At 42.5% G+C, this 13279-nt stretch overlaps 1 long non-coding RNA gene and 1 pseudogene across 4 annotated transcripts in view; one reads left to right on the top strand and one right to left on the bottom strand.

The window, feature by feature from the left end:
- LOC309867907 overlaps positions 1–13279 on the top strand; it is a 92169-nt gene that overhangs the window by 64936 nt on the left and 13954 nt on the right. The gene's annotated exons all lie outside the window — the stretch shown is intronic.
- Positions 10–493, bottom strand: LOC309868106 (prefoldin subunit 5 pseudogene; annotated as a pseudogene). The gene has a single exon. The product of its transcript is annotated as a prefoldin subunit 5 pseudogene (transcript).

Genomic DNA, 13279 nt, shown 5'->3' with positions numbered 1-13279 from the left:
AGATTTTGTTTATTTATTTGAGAAAGAGAAAGCAAAAACAAGCTCTTGGGCCTTGGCAGTAGCCTGAGTTGTCCCCAGGTCTGTGAGCTGCCGAATCTTCTGGCTCCTGATCTCCATGACAGCCTGTTTCACGGCTTGCTTCTCCTTCAGAGCTGGCTAGATTTTCTCCATTTGCTTGCTGAGGAAGTCTGTCTTCCTCTCACAAAAGTCTTTGGCATCCTCAGGTGTCTTTTCTACACAGTAGCCTAGTCCACAAATGAGTACACGTTCCACATCGTGTAGCTTCCCAGGGACACACAGAACTTGTCAGTGGGATGAGTGATGCGTTCCCCTTGTTCTTCAGCACATTCACAGTCCCTGGCTTCCACGTACTTGGTCTGTACCCCATGACCTGGACAATGGACGTGGACAAGAACTCCACTTCCTGTTTCAGCTCATTCTTGAGCATCTCTAGCTGTGGCAAGATTGGTTTGATGTTAACTGACTGCCCCATTTGGGGCAGGAGGACTGACTATCTTATTTATTTATTTTTTTGGTGCAGCTATAATGGGATTGATTGCTTAATTTCTTGTTCTGCTGCTTGGTTATTAGTATAGAAATGCAACAGAGCAGCACTTGGGTGGTACTGTCAGTTGGACATGTGACCCTTGGTTTCAGCTCAGGTCTGATCTCAGGGTGGTGAGATCAAGTCCCGCATTGAGCTCTGCATTCAGCGGGGAGTCTGCTTGAACTTCTCTCTCTCTCTTCCTGTGCCCTTCCCCACAGTGTGCTCTCTCTCTGAAATGAATAAATCTTAAAAGAAATGCTTCAGATTTCTGTACATTGATTTTATATTCTGCAACTTTATTGAATTTGTGTTTCGGTTCTAGAAGTTTTTTTGGTGGAGGTTTTCTATATAGAGTATCATGTCATCTGCAAATAGTGAAAGTTTTATTTCTTCCTGCAGATTTGGATGCCTATATTACTTTTCGTTGTCTGATTGCTGTGGCTAGGAGTTCCACTACTATGTTGAATGAAAGTGGTGAGAGTGGACATCCTGTTTTGTTCCTCACCAAAGAGGAAAACTCTCATCTTTCCCCCATATAGAATGATAATAGCTGTAGGTTTTTCACAGATGGCCTTTATTATGTTAAAATTTTGTCAAATGTTTTTTCTGCATCTGTTGAAATGATCACATAGTTCTTTTTTTTTTTTTTTAGATTTATTTATTTATTTTAGAGAAAGTGTACACGCATGAGTCGGGAGAGGGGCGGAGGGAGAGAACAGATGCCCTCCTGAGTGCAGAGCCTGATGCAGGGCTCAATCTCACGACCCCGAGATCATGACCTGAACCGAAACAAGAGCTGGACATTTACCAGCTGAGCCACCCAAGCCCCATGAAATGAGCATCATTTCTTATCCTTTCTCTTATTGATGTGATATATTATATTGATTGATTTGCAAATATTGAACCACCTGGCAGCCCAAGAATAAATCCCACTTGGTCATGGTGACTGGTGTTTTTAATGAATTATTGGATTCAGTTTGCTAGTATTTTGTTGAGGATTTTTGCATCTATATTCCTCAGAGATATTGGTCTGTAGTTCTTTTTTTCTTTCTTTCCTTTTTTTGTGGCGTCTTTGTCTGATTTGGGTATCAGGGTCATGCTGGCCTCATAGAATGAATTGGAAGTTTTCCTTCCTTTTCTATTTTTTGGAATAATTTGAGAAGAATAGGTATTAACTCTTCTTTAAATGTTTGGTAGAATTTGCCGTGAAGCCATCTAATCCTGGATTTTTTTTTTTTTTTTTTTTTTGTGGATGTACTCTCTTGACCCCAAGATCAAGAGTCACACATTTTTACAACTGAGTCAGATGCCCGAAATTTGTTCTTCCTAGTTTTATTTTATTATTTATTTATTAAAGATTGTATTTTATTTTTCAAGATTTTATTTATTTGACACAGAGAGAGTGAGCACAAGTGGGGGAATGAGAGAGGGAGAAGCAGGCTCCCCGCTGAGTAGGGAGCATGATGAAGAACTCGATTCCAGGGGCACCTGGGTGGCTCAGTGGGTTAGGCTGCTGCCTTCAGCTCAGGTCATGATCTCAGGGTCCTGGGATTGAGCCCCACATTGGGCTCTCTGCTCAGCAGGGAGCCTGCTTCCTCCTCTCTGCCTGCCTCTCTGCCTGCTTGTGATCTCTCTCTGTCAAATAAATAAATAAAATCTTAAAAAAAAAAAAAAAAAAAAAAAAAAGAACTCAATTCCAGGACCCTAGGATCATGACCTTAGCCAAATGCAGATGCTTAACTGACTGAGCCATGCAGGCACCCTAAAGATTTTATTTTTAAGTAATCTCTACAGCCAAAATAAGGCTCAAACTTACAACCCCAAGATCAAGAGTTGCATGTTGTAACTGACTGAGCTAGCCAGGTATCCCATGGTCCTGGACTTTTGTTTGCTGGGAGTTTTTGGTTACGGATTCAATTTCTGCTAGTTATCAGTCTATTCAAATTTTCTATTTCAGTTTTGGTAATTTATATGTTTTTAAGAATTTATCCATTTCTTCTGTGTTGTCCAATTTGTTGGCATGTAGTTTTTCATAATAATCTCTTACAACTGTTTGTATTTATGTGGTGCTGGTTGTTATTTCTCCTCTCTCATTTGTGATTTTATGTATTTAAAAGGTCCTTTCTCTTTTCTTTCTGATAGGTCTGCTTAATGTTTTTCAATTTTATTAATTTTTTTCAAAGAACAACCTCCTAGTTTAATTGATCTGTTCTATTGTTTATTCTTGTTGTGTATGTATGTATATCTGTAATCTCTGTGCCCAACATGGGTCTTGAACTCATAACCCCAAGGTCAAGAGTTGCCTGCTCTACCAGCTGAGCCTGCCAGGCTCCTCTGTTCCTGTGCTTTTTCAGTTTCTAAATCATTTATTTCTGCTCTAATCTTTATTATTTCTTTCCTTCTGCTGGCTTTAGGCTGTGTTTGTTGTGATTTACCTAGCTTTTTTAGGTAGAAGGTTAGGTTGCTTATGTGAGATTTCTTTGGCTTCTTGAGGTAGGTCTGTAATACTATATACTTCTTCTTAGAACCACTTTTGTGGGGGCGCCTGCGTAGCTGAATCAGCTAAGAATCCAACTCTTGATTTTGTCTCAGGCCATGATCTCAGGTTTGTGCAATTGAACCCCATGTGGGGCCTGCACTGAATTCAGAGCCTGCTTGCGATTCTCTCCCTCTCCCTCCGCCCCTCTCCACAACGACCCCACTGGCTCACATGTTCTCTCTCTCAAACAACAACAGTAACAAAAACATTTTTGCTGCATCCTAAGGCTTTATTTATGTTTTCATTTTCATTTATTTCCATGTATTTTTAAAATTTCTTTTATTTTCTAATTGACCCATTCATTGTTTAGTAGCATGTTGTTTAACCTCGATGCATTTGTGGTCTTTCCAGATTTTTTCTTGTGGTTGACTTCTACTTTCATACCATTGTGGTCAGAAAAGGTGCATGGTTTGACTTTGGTTTTCTTGAATTTGTTGAGACCTGTTTTGTGGCCGAATATATGATCTGTTCTAGAGAATGTTCTGTGTGCACTTGAAAAGAATCAAGTATTCTGCTGTTTCAGGATGGAATGTTCTGAATATATCTGTTAAATCCATCTGGTCTAGTGTGTCATTCAAAGCCATTGTTTCCTTGTTGATTTTCTGTTTAGGTGATCTACCCATTAATGTAAGTGGGGTGTTAAAAGTCCCCTACTGTTATTGTATTATTATCGATTAGTTCTTTATGTTTGTTATTAATTGTTTTATGTATTTGGGTGCCCCTGTGTTGGGCATATGAATATTTATAATTTTAGATTTTCTTGTGGGATTGTCCCCTTTATTATTATGTAGTGTCTTTCTTTGTCTCTTTTTACAGTCTTTGTTTTAAAGTCTATTTTGTCCAGTACAAGTATTACTACTCCAGCTTTCTTTTGACATCCATTTGCACTGTAGATGTTTCTCCATCTCTTCATTTTCAACCTGCATGTGTCTTTAGGTCTAAAATAAGTCTCTTGTAAACAGCATATAGATGGATCTTGCTTTTTTTTTTTAAGATTTATTTATTTATTTATTTGACAGAAATCACAAGTAGGCAGAGAGAGGGAGAAGCAGGCTCCCCACTGAGCAGAGAGCCCGACGCGGGGTTCGATCCCAGGACTCTGAGATCATGACCTGAGCCGAAGGCAGAGGCTTAACCCTCTGAGCCACCCAGGCGCCCCCTTTTTTAAATTTTTTTTTTTTAAGATTTTATTTATTTATTTGACAGAGAGAGATCACAAGTAGGCAGAGAGGCAGGCAGAGAGAGAGGAGGAAGCAGGCTCCCTGCCAAGCAGAGAGCCAGATGCGGGACTCGATCCCAGGACCCTGAGATTATAACCTGAGCCGAAGGCAGTGGCTTAACCCACTGAGCCACCCAGGCACCCCCCCTTTTTTTTAAATGTGTCCTGACACTCTCTTTTGATTAGGGCATCTACTTCATTTACATTCAAGAATTATTGATTTTATTGATTTTTTTTATTTTTAAAGATTTTTATTTCTTTGACACAGATCACAAGTAGGCAGAGAAGCAGGCTGGGTGGTGGGGGGAAGCAGGTTTCCCCGCTGAGCAGAGAGCCTGATGCGGGGCTCAATCCCAGGACCCTGGGATCATGACCTGAGCTGAAGGCAGAGGCTTAAGCCACTGAGCCACCCAGACACCCAAATTATTGATTTTAAAAAGGTAGTTATTGATAGATAAGTATTTATTGCCATTTTATTACTTGTTTCATGATTGTTTCCAGAGATTTTCTCTGATCCTTTTATATCTTTCTTTCATGGTTTGCTGGTTCTCTTTAGTGATATACTTGGATTACTTTCTCTTTATTCTTTGCATATTTATTTGTAGTTTTCCATTTGTGGTTACCATTAGATTTGTATGTAACATCTTCTGCATACAGCAGTCTGTATTATGTTGATGTGATTTAAGCTTGCACATGCTCTTTACTCCTGTCCTCCCCATGTTTTAGATACATGTTGTCATATTTTACATCCTTTTTACAAGTGAGTTCCTTGACTGATTTTTTAATAGAAATATTCATTCTTACAGCCTTTGTGTTTCCTACCTTCATACTGTCACTTTTGGTCCTTTTCCATTCACAGAGTCCCCTTTAGTATTTCTTGCAGGCCTGTTTTCATGGTCATGAACTCCATTAATTTTTTGTTTATCTGTGAAACTTGTTATTTCTCCTTCTACTTTGAATGTTAGCCTTGTTGGATAGAGTATTCTTGGCTGCAGATTTTTCCCACTCAGCACTTTGAATATATTATGCCACTTTCTTCTGGATTAAAGAGTTTCTACTGAAAAATCTCCTACCTTATGGGTTTTCCCTTTAAAGTAACTGTCTTCTTTTGTCTTGTTGCTTTTAAGATTTTTTTTTTCCTAATCACTCTATTTTGCCAGTTTAATGGTAGTCTGTCTTGGTGTGGGCCTGCTTTTGTTGATTTTGATGGCAGTTCTTTGTGCCTCCTAGATCTGGATATCTGTTTCCTTCCCCAGATGAGGGAATTTTTCAGCTATTATCTCTTCAGATAAATTTTCTACCTCCTTTTCTCTCTTCTTGTTCTGGGATGACTAGAATATGAACATTACTACGTTTGATGGAATTACTGAGTTCCCTAAGTCTATTTTCGTATCCCCTAATTCTCTCTTTTGTTCAGCTTCATTATTTTCCATTATTTTGTCTTCTTTGTCATTAATTCATTCTTCTGCTTCTTCTTGCCTACTGTTCATTGCATTAAGCCTATTACCAATCTCATTTATTACATTTTTCATCTCTGATTCTTTTTTACCTCTTTTATTTCTAAAATTGTAAGTAGTAGTAAGTATTTCACTAATGTGTTCTATTCTTTTCTCAAGTCCAATGAGTAACCTTTTGATTTTGATTTAAATTCTCCATCACGAATGTTACTTTTATCTGCCTCACTTAACTCTCTGGTCATGGCCTTATCTTGTTCTTTCTTTCTTTTTTTTTTTTTTTTAAGATTTTATTTATTTATTTGACAGAGAGAGAGAGAGATCACAAGTAGGCAGAGAGGCAGGCAGAGAGAGGGGAGGAAGCAGGCTCCCCGCCGAGCAGAGAACCTGACTCGGGGCTTGATCCCAGGACCCTGGGATCATGACCTGAGCTGAAAGCAGAGGCTTTAACCCACTGAGCCACCCAGGCACCCCTCTTGTTCTTTCATTTGGGATAAATTCTTCCACCTTGGCATTCGGTCTAACTCTGCCTTCCTCTCTGTGTTAAAAAAGCCAGTTGTATCTCCTGCTCCTGAAAGTAATAACTTTATGAGGAAGAGATCATTTAGTGCCCAGGGCCTGGTGCTTCAGGGAATGTCTCTGGTGTGTGTTATATGTGATCTGATGTTGTGTTTTGACTGCTCTATCCTTCAGGCCCATCATCTGCCAAGGCTCTACTTGGTTGCAGTTGGTTCCTGGCCTGAATGTGATAGGTTTTAACTAGGTGTGTTCTGGCCTGCTTGTGAAATGAGACCTGTCACCACCTCCACCAGAACTGAGGCCCTGAAGAATTCTGGTTGAGAGATGTGGTGTGGACAGGGGTTTGTGCTGGTCTTCTGGGGAAGGGGCCTGCTGGGCTGGGCCTAAGGCAAGCCTGACTGAAAAGGGCAGTCCAGTCCTGCCAGAGCACAGCAGGGGTGGGACTTGGCATAAGCAAGTTAGGCAGCCAGTGTCTACGCTGCTTCCCGCAGGTGCAGGTGGCTCTGCGTTTATGCTGAGCACCTGGGGAAGGAAATGGCACTAGCCAGTTCCTTTGTTCCTGGTCTCTCTCTCTGAACACTGCCTCTTATGGGCATGTTCCTAGAAGAGCAAATAATTCCCCACTCCCACCCATGCCATGTGTCCCTGGTGCTCTTCAGATTGCTCTGCCCCTAGATTGTTTGCCTGCCTTCTCTCCTGGAGCAGCCCAGATGCCTTCACAAAGGAGACTAGCCAGGCCTGCCTGTACTTTAAAAAACTTCAGGATTGGGGCATCTGGCTGCTCAGTTGGTTAAGCGTCTTCCTTCAGCTCAGGTCATGATCCGAGAGTCCCGGGATTGAGCCCCTTGTTGTGCTCCCTGCTCATCGTGGGGTCTGCTTCTCCTCCCTCAACCTCTGCCTGGCTTGCTCCCTGCTTGGGCTTGCGCTCTCTCTCTCTCTCTGTCAAATAAATAAATAAAATCTTTAAAAACAAGACAAAACAAAAAAAAACTTCAGGATTTGAGCCCTGCTGTGGCAAGAAATCAGAAATTTCAGCCCTTTGTGCTTTCCAAGCCATTGGCTATGAAAAACAGTCTCCTTGTGTGTTCCCCTATGCGCTCCTCTCTCTCTCTCCCTTTTCTGGCTACCTCCCCTCTGCAGCACCATGTATCTGCACTTTCTACCTTCTTCAGTGTGGCCTCTTCTCTCCCTTTAGTTGTGGGGTTTGTTCTATCAGTCTTCAGATCAGTTTCTGGGTTTTTAGGATGATTTGATCGTTACCTAGTTGCGTTCATGGGATGAGAGAGCCTAGGGTCCTCCTACCCTGCTGCCATCATCTCCCCTGTGTGATTCTTTCTCTTGATGAAAGGACCAAAAAGCACTCAAGTTCAGTCTCTTAAGGCTCCTGTCATATGATCATTCTTTATCCATTCATTTCACTAACATTTTCAAAACTTTCATCAAAAACACAATCTAATGTTTTTTTCTCATGAACCCCACATACTGAAAGAGTTTTGCCCACTGCATTTATCAGGTAAAAACTTACTCATTTCCTATTTGTAATTAATCAAAAACATATTTGACCACCAGTCAGAGTTCCGATCGGCATGAAGAGTCTAGGGTGCTCTCTCACAGCGCTGGGGAGGGCCATGGGGAAGGGACCTATGGGTGCAAGAGGACCGGGCTCTGGGGGCCTCAGATCAGGTTTGGCCACTGACCACTGACAAAATACAAAGGCAGCAAGACATGTGGCAGTGAAACAAGGAATTTGTTTCAATGAGGCCAACACCAGTAAGAACAGAACTAGCATCTCAAAGACTATCTCCAAAGTGCTGAAAATACCTGTAGGTTTATATAGGGAGAATGTGGGAGAAAGGTTGCAGATGGACCATCATGGTCAGGTGGATCATTGTCTTGGGGTCAGTCATGGGCAAGGTCTTGCTTCCTTAGGGCAGTCCCTACTGCTTGAGGGGGTAGTTTCAGTTCCCACGGAGGCATGGTTGGCCTGCAGGATCATTCGCCAGAGTTAAGAGATTAGCTGGAAAGAATTTATCAGTGAGAAAGCACATACTGAGCTCAGAATGGAGTAGCCGAAACCCTCTGTCAGCCTGGTCGAAGCCGCTCCCACCTCCGAGACTACCTTCTCCTCTCCGTGTCCTCAGCCCCAGCCTGGGAACCGTGGTCCTCTTATTTGCACCCCATGGGGCAGAAGCCTGGGCACTTGGGCTATAGCAAGAGTGAGATAATCTCCAGATTTCCCTCTAGGCTCTCACCTTTTGTGATGCTAAACCCTGGGCTCAGGAGAGTGGAGGTAAGAGTAGGACAGAAAAACCACAGCACAGCAGGTGATCAAAACCGTCCCAGCTGGTCCCACTGGGCCAGTGGAAGACACTGCTCCCTGTGGGAATGGAAGACAAGCTGGGCCAGAGCAGGGCTGTCTGCTCACACCCAGGTGGCCAGGTTAGACATACTGATGTACCCCATACACATGCGCGCTCCTACACACACTCGCACGCACGTGCAAACAGCATGCACGCATAAACATACATGTGCCCATTCATCTACACATGCTTGTGTATGTACACACACATGCACAAACACCCTTATCCCAAGTGTTGTATGCTACACACCACCGAGTTTACAGACCTGCCCCTTCTTTGCCCTGGGTGACCAGCTACCATTTCTTGGCATCTGTCTAGAAGGCTGGGGTCTGGGGCATCTTGGTGACCCAGATGTGTCAGCGTCTCTGGGGGTCCTGAGCCCACTGGTCAGCAGCCTGCTTTTTGACAGCAGACATCAGGTGAGGGCTGCAGGCTTTCCTCTGTAACTGCACTGTTGGGGGTCTCCGTGGCTGCTTCCCATTTACTAATGGCTCATGTATCTTAATTCTCCCGTATCTGCTACAGGATGATGGAGGCCAGCAAAACGGGGGCTTGCATCGCTGACAGGGAGGAGAAGGGGAGCGAGGGAGTGGGAAGGGAGGGTGGGTAGACGGCAGGCTGGTGGGAGGAGCGGACTCCATATTGGCCCACCAGGGGAGAACTTGGAACATTCACATCTGTATCCCTTCATTTACCCTGCACCTCCTGGGATCAGGAGAGGTTTCTGGAAAAGATAAACAGATGCCTAACTAGATGAGGGAGATAAGGGCAGAAGAGAGGAAGGAGGGAGGCAGGTTGGGGGAAGGAAGATGAATAAACCTAAACTAGTGGGGACAGGCCTAGGGGTAGCTTTTCTTTTTACGTGGTAATTTAAAAGGGGCTGGACTGACACCATAGGGCCTGGTAAGAATATTACATTGTGGACATGGCATTTCTTTTCCTTCCTGTTTCCTCTTGTGATGAAATCTGTCTCTGGTATGCTGTGACCCTGGGCAATCTCTGTGACCCTCAGTTTTCCCATCACTAAGGTGGGCCTTCCTTTCCCTCAAAGTGTCACCAAGAGATTCAAGTGACATAATGGAAAAAGAAGAGTGCTTTAGAAAACAAACATGTGTGCCTAATTGCAGGGATGACCTGCTCACCTTAAAGCTGAAAGACAGTGTGGTACAGTGGTTATGGCTCAGGCTCCCAAGTCAGAATACCCGAGTTCCCATCCCAGCTTTTCCCCTTACTAGCTGTGTGACCTCAAGCAAGTTCCTTAACTTCTCTGTGCCACAGTGAGTTCATCTGTGAAGCGAGCATGCTGATAACAGTATTTGCCTCATAGGTTTAGTGTTATGTGTGTTGACACAGGTGCTCACCCCTGGTCTGTGCTACCTGAGGGAGACTATTACAGTATGCATTTCTGGCCCACTCTGTTAAACTGAATGCAAAACAAAAGAAAAACAGAGTCTCGGTTAAATGAGCTGCTTTATCTTTAATTTACCAATATTCCCAACGCTACCTATCTGTGTGCATGTTTTAGTTTCACTACGTCACCATTTCATCGCGGTGTTATGACTTGTTGCTTTGTGACTTAAGTATCTTAAACGTTACGTTACTGTTCTTGAATTGGTAATACCTCCGCAGGGCATGTGTTGCTGTGACAGGCAGGTGGCATTCCAGGGCACCCCTGTGCCTGGCTCCTGGTTGCATCCAGTGCCCACTTTGGGCAGAAGCAAAGGATGGGGATTTGAGTGGGGACTTGGCCCAGAGGTGGCAGGTTCACTCCCAGCCCCTGTTCTGGGGACACTGGCCAGCCTGGCTGAGAAGGGCTGCAGGGTCGGAGAGGCAGGTGGACAGGGACCAGGGGACAAGGAGAAAGAAGGACTCGGGAAAACGAGAAAGAAGCCAAGTTAGTGTGGAAAAAAAAAAAAAAAAAAAAGACAGCAGACAAAAAATGAAGTCCTTTATGCTAAGCCCCATGTCTCCAAACCAAGAGTTAATTTACAGTTTTGGCTCTCCTGGAAATGGAATCTTAAATCAGCCAATCAAGAATTACCTGATGAGCACTAATAGCTAATCTGCCTGAAAGACAGACCCCGGTCATCCCCTAAAGGAAAGTGACCTTGCCACAACCAATCCACTTTTTGCTCATACAGCCTCCTTGTTTGTATTCCCTTCTGCCTATAAAAGTCCTTCATTTTGCACAGCTCCTCAGAGCTCCTTTCTCTGCTGGACTGGATGTTGCTTGATTCATGAATCATTGAAGAAAGCCAGTAAGAAGGGCACCTGGCTGGCTCAGTCGATTGAGCAAGCAGCTCTTGATTTTGGGGTCATGGGTTCAAGCCTAGCCTCACATTGGGTGTAGAGATTACTTAAGAAAAAAGAAAGCAAGCCAGTGAGAGCTTTCAAATATTCGCAGCTGGGGGCACCTGGCTGGCTCAGTTGGAATAGCATGTGACTCTTGATCTCATAGACTTTGATCCCACATTGAGCATAGAGATTATTTAAAAAGAATGTGCTCGGTTGAATTTTGTTTTTTAACAAGAGGATAATTCCAACCTGAAAATAAGAATTTATCTAGAGATTTCATCATTTCTAAATCAGCTAAAATCTATGGGGGGGAGGGCTTGTTGGGATCGAACTAGGTGTTTACCAATGGGAAAAGCTCCCAGATCTCTTTTCTTTTCAAATTGAGCTAAAATTGGCATATGACATTATAATTCAGCATTTGTATGTGCTACAAAGTAATCACCACTGAAGTCTCCTTACCATTATCAGCCTACAGTTAAGTCCCTTTATCCATTTTGCTTGCCTACCCCCTCCTTCTTCCTTATGGTGTAACCACCAGTCTGTTCTCTGTATCTATGAGCTTGTTTTTGTTTTATTTTATTTATAGATTCCATATATAATGAAGTCTTACAGTATTTGTCTTTCTCCATCTTAGCATAATACCTTCAAGATCCTTCTATGTTGTCACAAATGACAAGATTGCATTCTTTTTTATAGCTGAGTCATATCCTTATGTGTGTATGGTATAAATACCACATCTTCGTTATTCATCCGTAGATAGGCATTTCGGTTTTTCCCATGTCTTGGAGATTATAAATAATGATGCAGTGAACGTGGAGGTCAGTTATCTTTGATTTGGTCTTTTCAGTTTCTTTGGAGAAATACCCAGAAATGGAAAAGCTGGATCATATGGTAGTTTGTTGTTGTTGTTGTTGTTGTTTAGTTAAGGCATATCCATACTGTTTTCCACAGCGGCTGCCCTAGTTCATGTTCCCACCACAATGCAGGAGGCTTCCATTTTCTCTATATCCTCTCCAACACTTGCTGTTTCTTGTCTTTTTGGTTGTAGCCATTCTAACGAGTGTCAGGTGATATCTCATTACAGTTTTGAATGACAATTCCCTAATAATTAGTGATGTTCAGCAATTTTTTGGCCTGTTGGCCATGTGTAAGTCTGCTTTGGAAAAATGTCTCTTCAGGCCCTTTGCCCATTTTTTAAATTGGGTTGGTTGGCTTTTTGTTGTTGAGTTGTATGAGTTTTTAAAATATTTTAGATATCAATCCCTTGTCAGATAATATGATTTGAAAAAAATCTTGTCCCATTCAATAGGTTGTCTTTTCATTGTGAAGCAGTTTTCTTTTGCTTTGTGGATGCTTTTTCATCTGATGTAGTCCCATTAGTTTATTTCTGCTTTTGTTTCCCTTACCTTTGGGGTCAGATCCACAAAAATGTCACTAAGACCAATGGCGAGGAGCTTACACAACTATTTTCTTCCAGGAATTGTATGATTTTAGGTCTTACATTGAAATCTTTAATTCAGGGGCACCTGAGTGGCTCAGTGGATTAAGCCGCTGCCTTTGGCTCAGGTCATGATCTCAGTGTTCTGGGATGGAGCCCCGCATTGAGCCCCACATCAGGCTCTCTGCTCAACAGGGAGCCTGCTTCCCCCTTTCTCTCTGCCTACTTGTGATCTCTCTGTCAAATAAATAAATAAAGTCTTTAAAAAAAAAAGAAACCTTTAATTCATCTTTTATTTATTTATTTTTAAAGATTTTATTTATTTATTTGACAGAGAGCTATCACAAATAGGCAGAGAGGCAGGCAGAGAGAGAGAGAGAGGGAAGCAGCTTCCCCGCTGAGCAGAGAGCCCGATGCGGGACTCGATCCCAGGACCCCAAGATCATGACCTGAGCCGAAGGCAGCAGCTTAACCCACTGAGCCACCCAGGCGCCCTTTAATTCGTCTTAAAAAAAAAAAAAAAAATCTTCAACCTATTTTGAGTTAATTTTTGTGTATGTTTTAAAATAGTGGACTATTTTCATTCTTTTGCATGTGACCATCCAGGTTTCCCAATACCATTTATTAAGGACACTGTCCTTTCTCTTTCGTATGTTTTTGGCTCCTTTGTCATAAATTAATTGGCCATATGCATGTGGGTTTAATTCTGGGTTCTCAGTGGTATTCCATTGATCCATGCATCTGTTTTCATGTCAAACCAGACTGTTTGGGTTCCTCTAACTTTGTAGTATAGTTTGAAATCAGGGAGCATGATTTCCTAACCTCCAGCTTAGTTCTTCTTTCTCAAGATTGCTTTGGCTATTCAGAATCTTTTGTGGTTCCAAACAAATTTAAAAATAATTTTAGTT

Source organism: Mustela nivalis (assembly GCF_964662115.1).
Source record: "Mustela nivalis genome assembly, chromosome: 6".
Classification (NCBI taxonomy): domain Eukaryota; kingdom Metazoa; phylum Chordata; class Mammalia; order Carnivora; family Mustelidae; genus Mustela; species Mustela nivalis.
The sequence above is the reverse complement of the archived record's forward strand: the minus strand, read 5'-3'. Positions and strand labels throughout refer to the sequence as shown.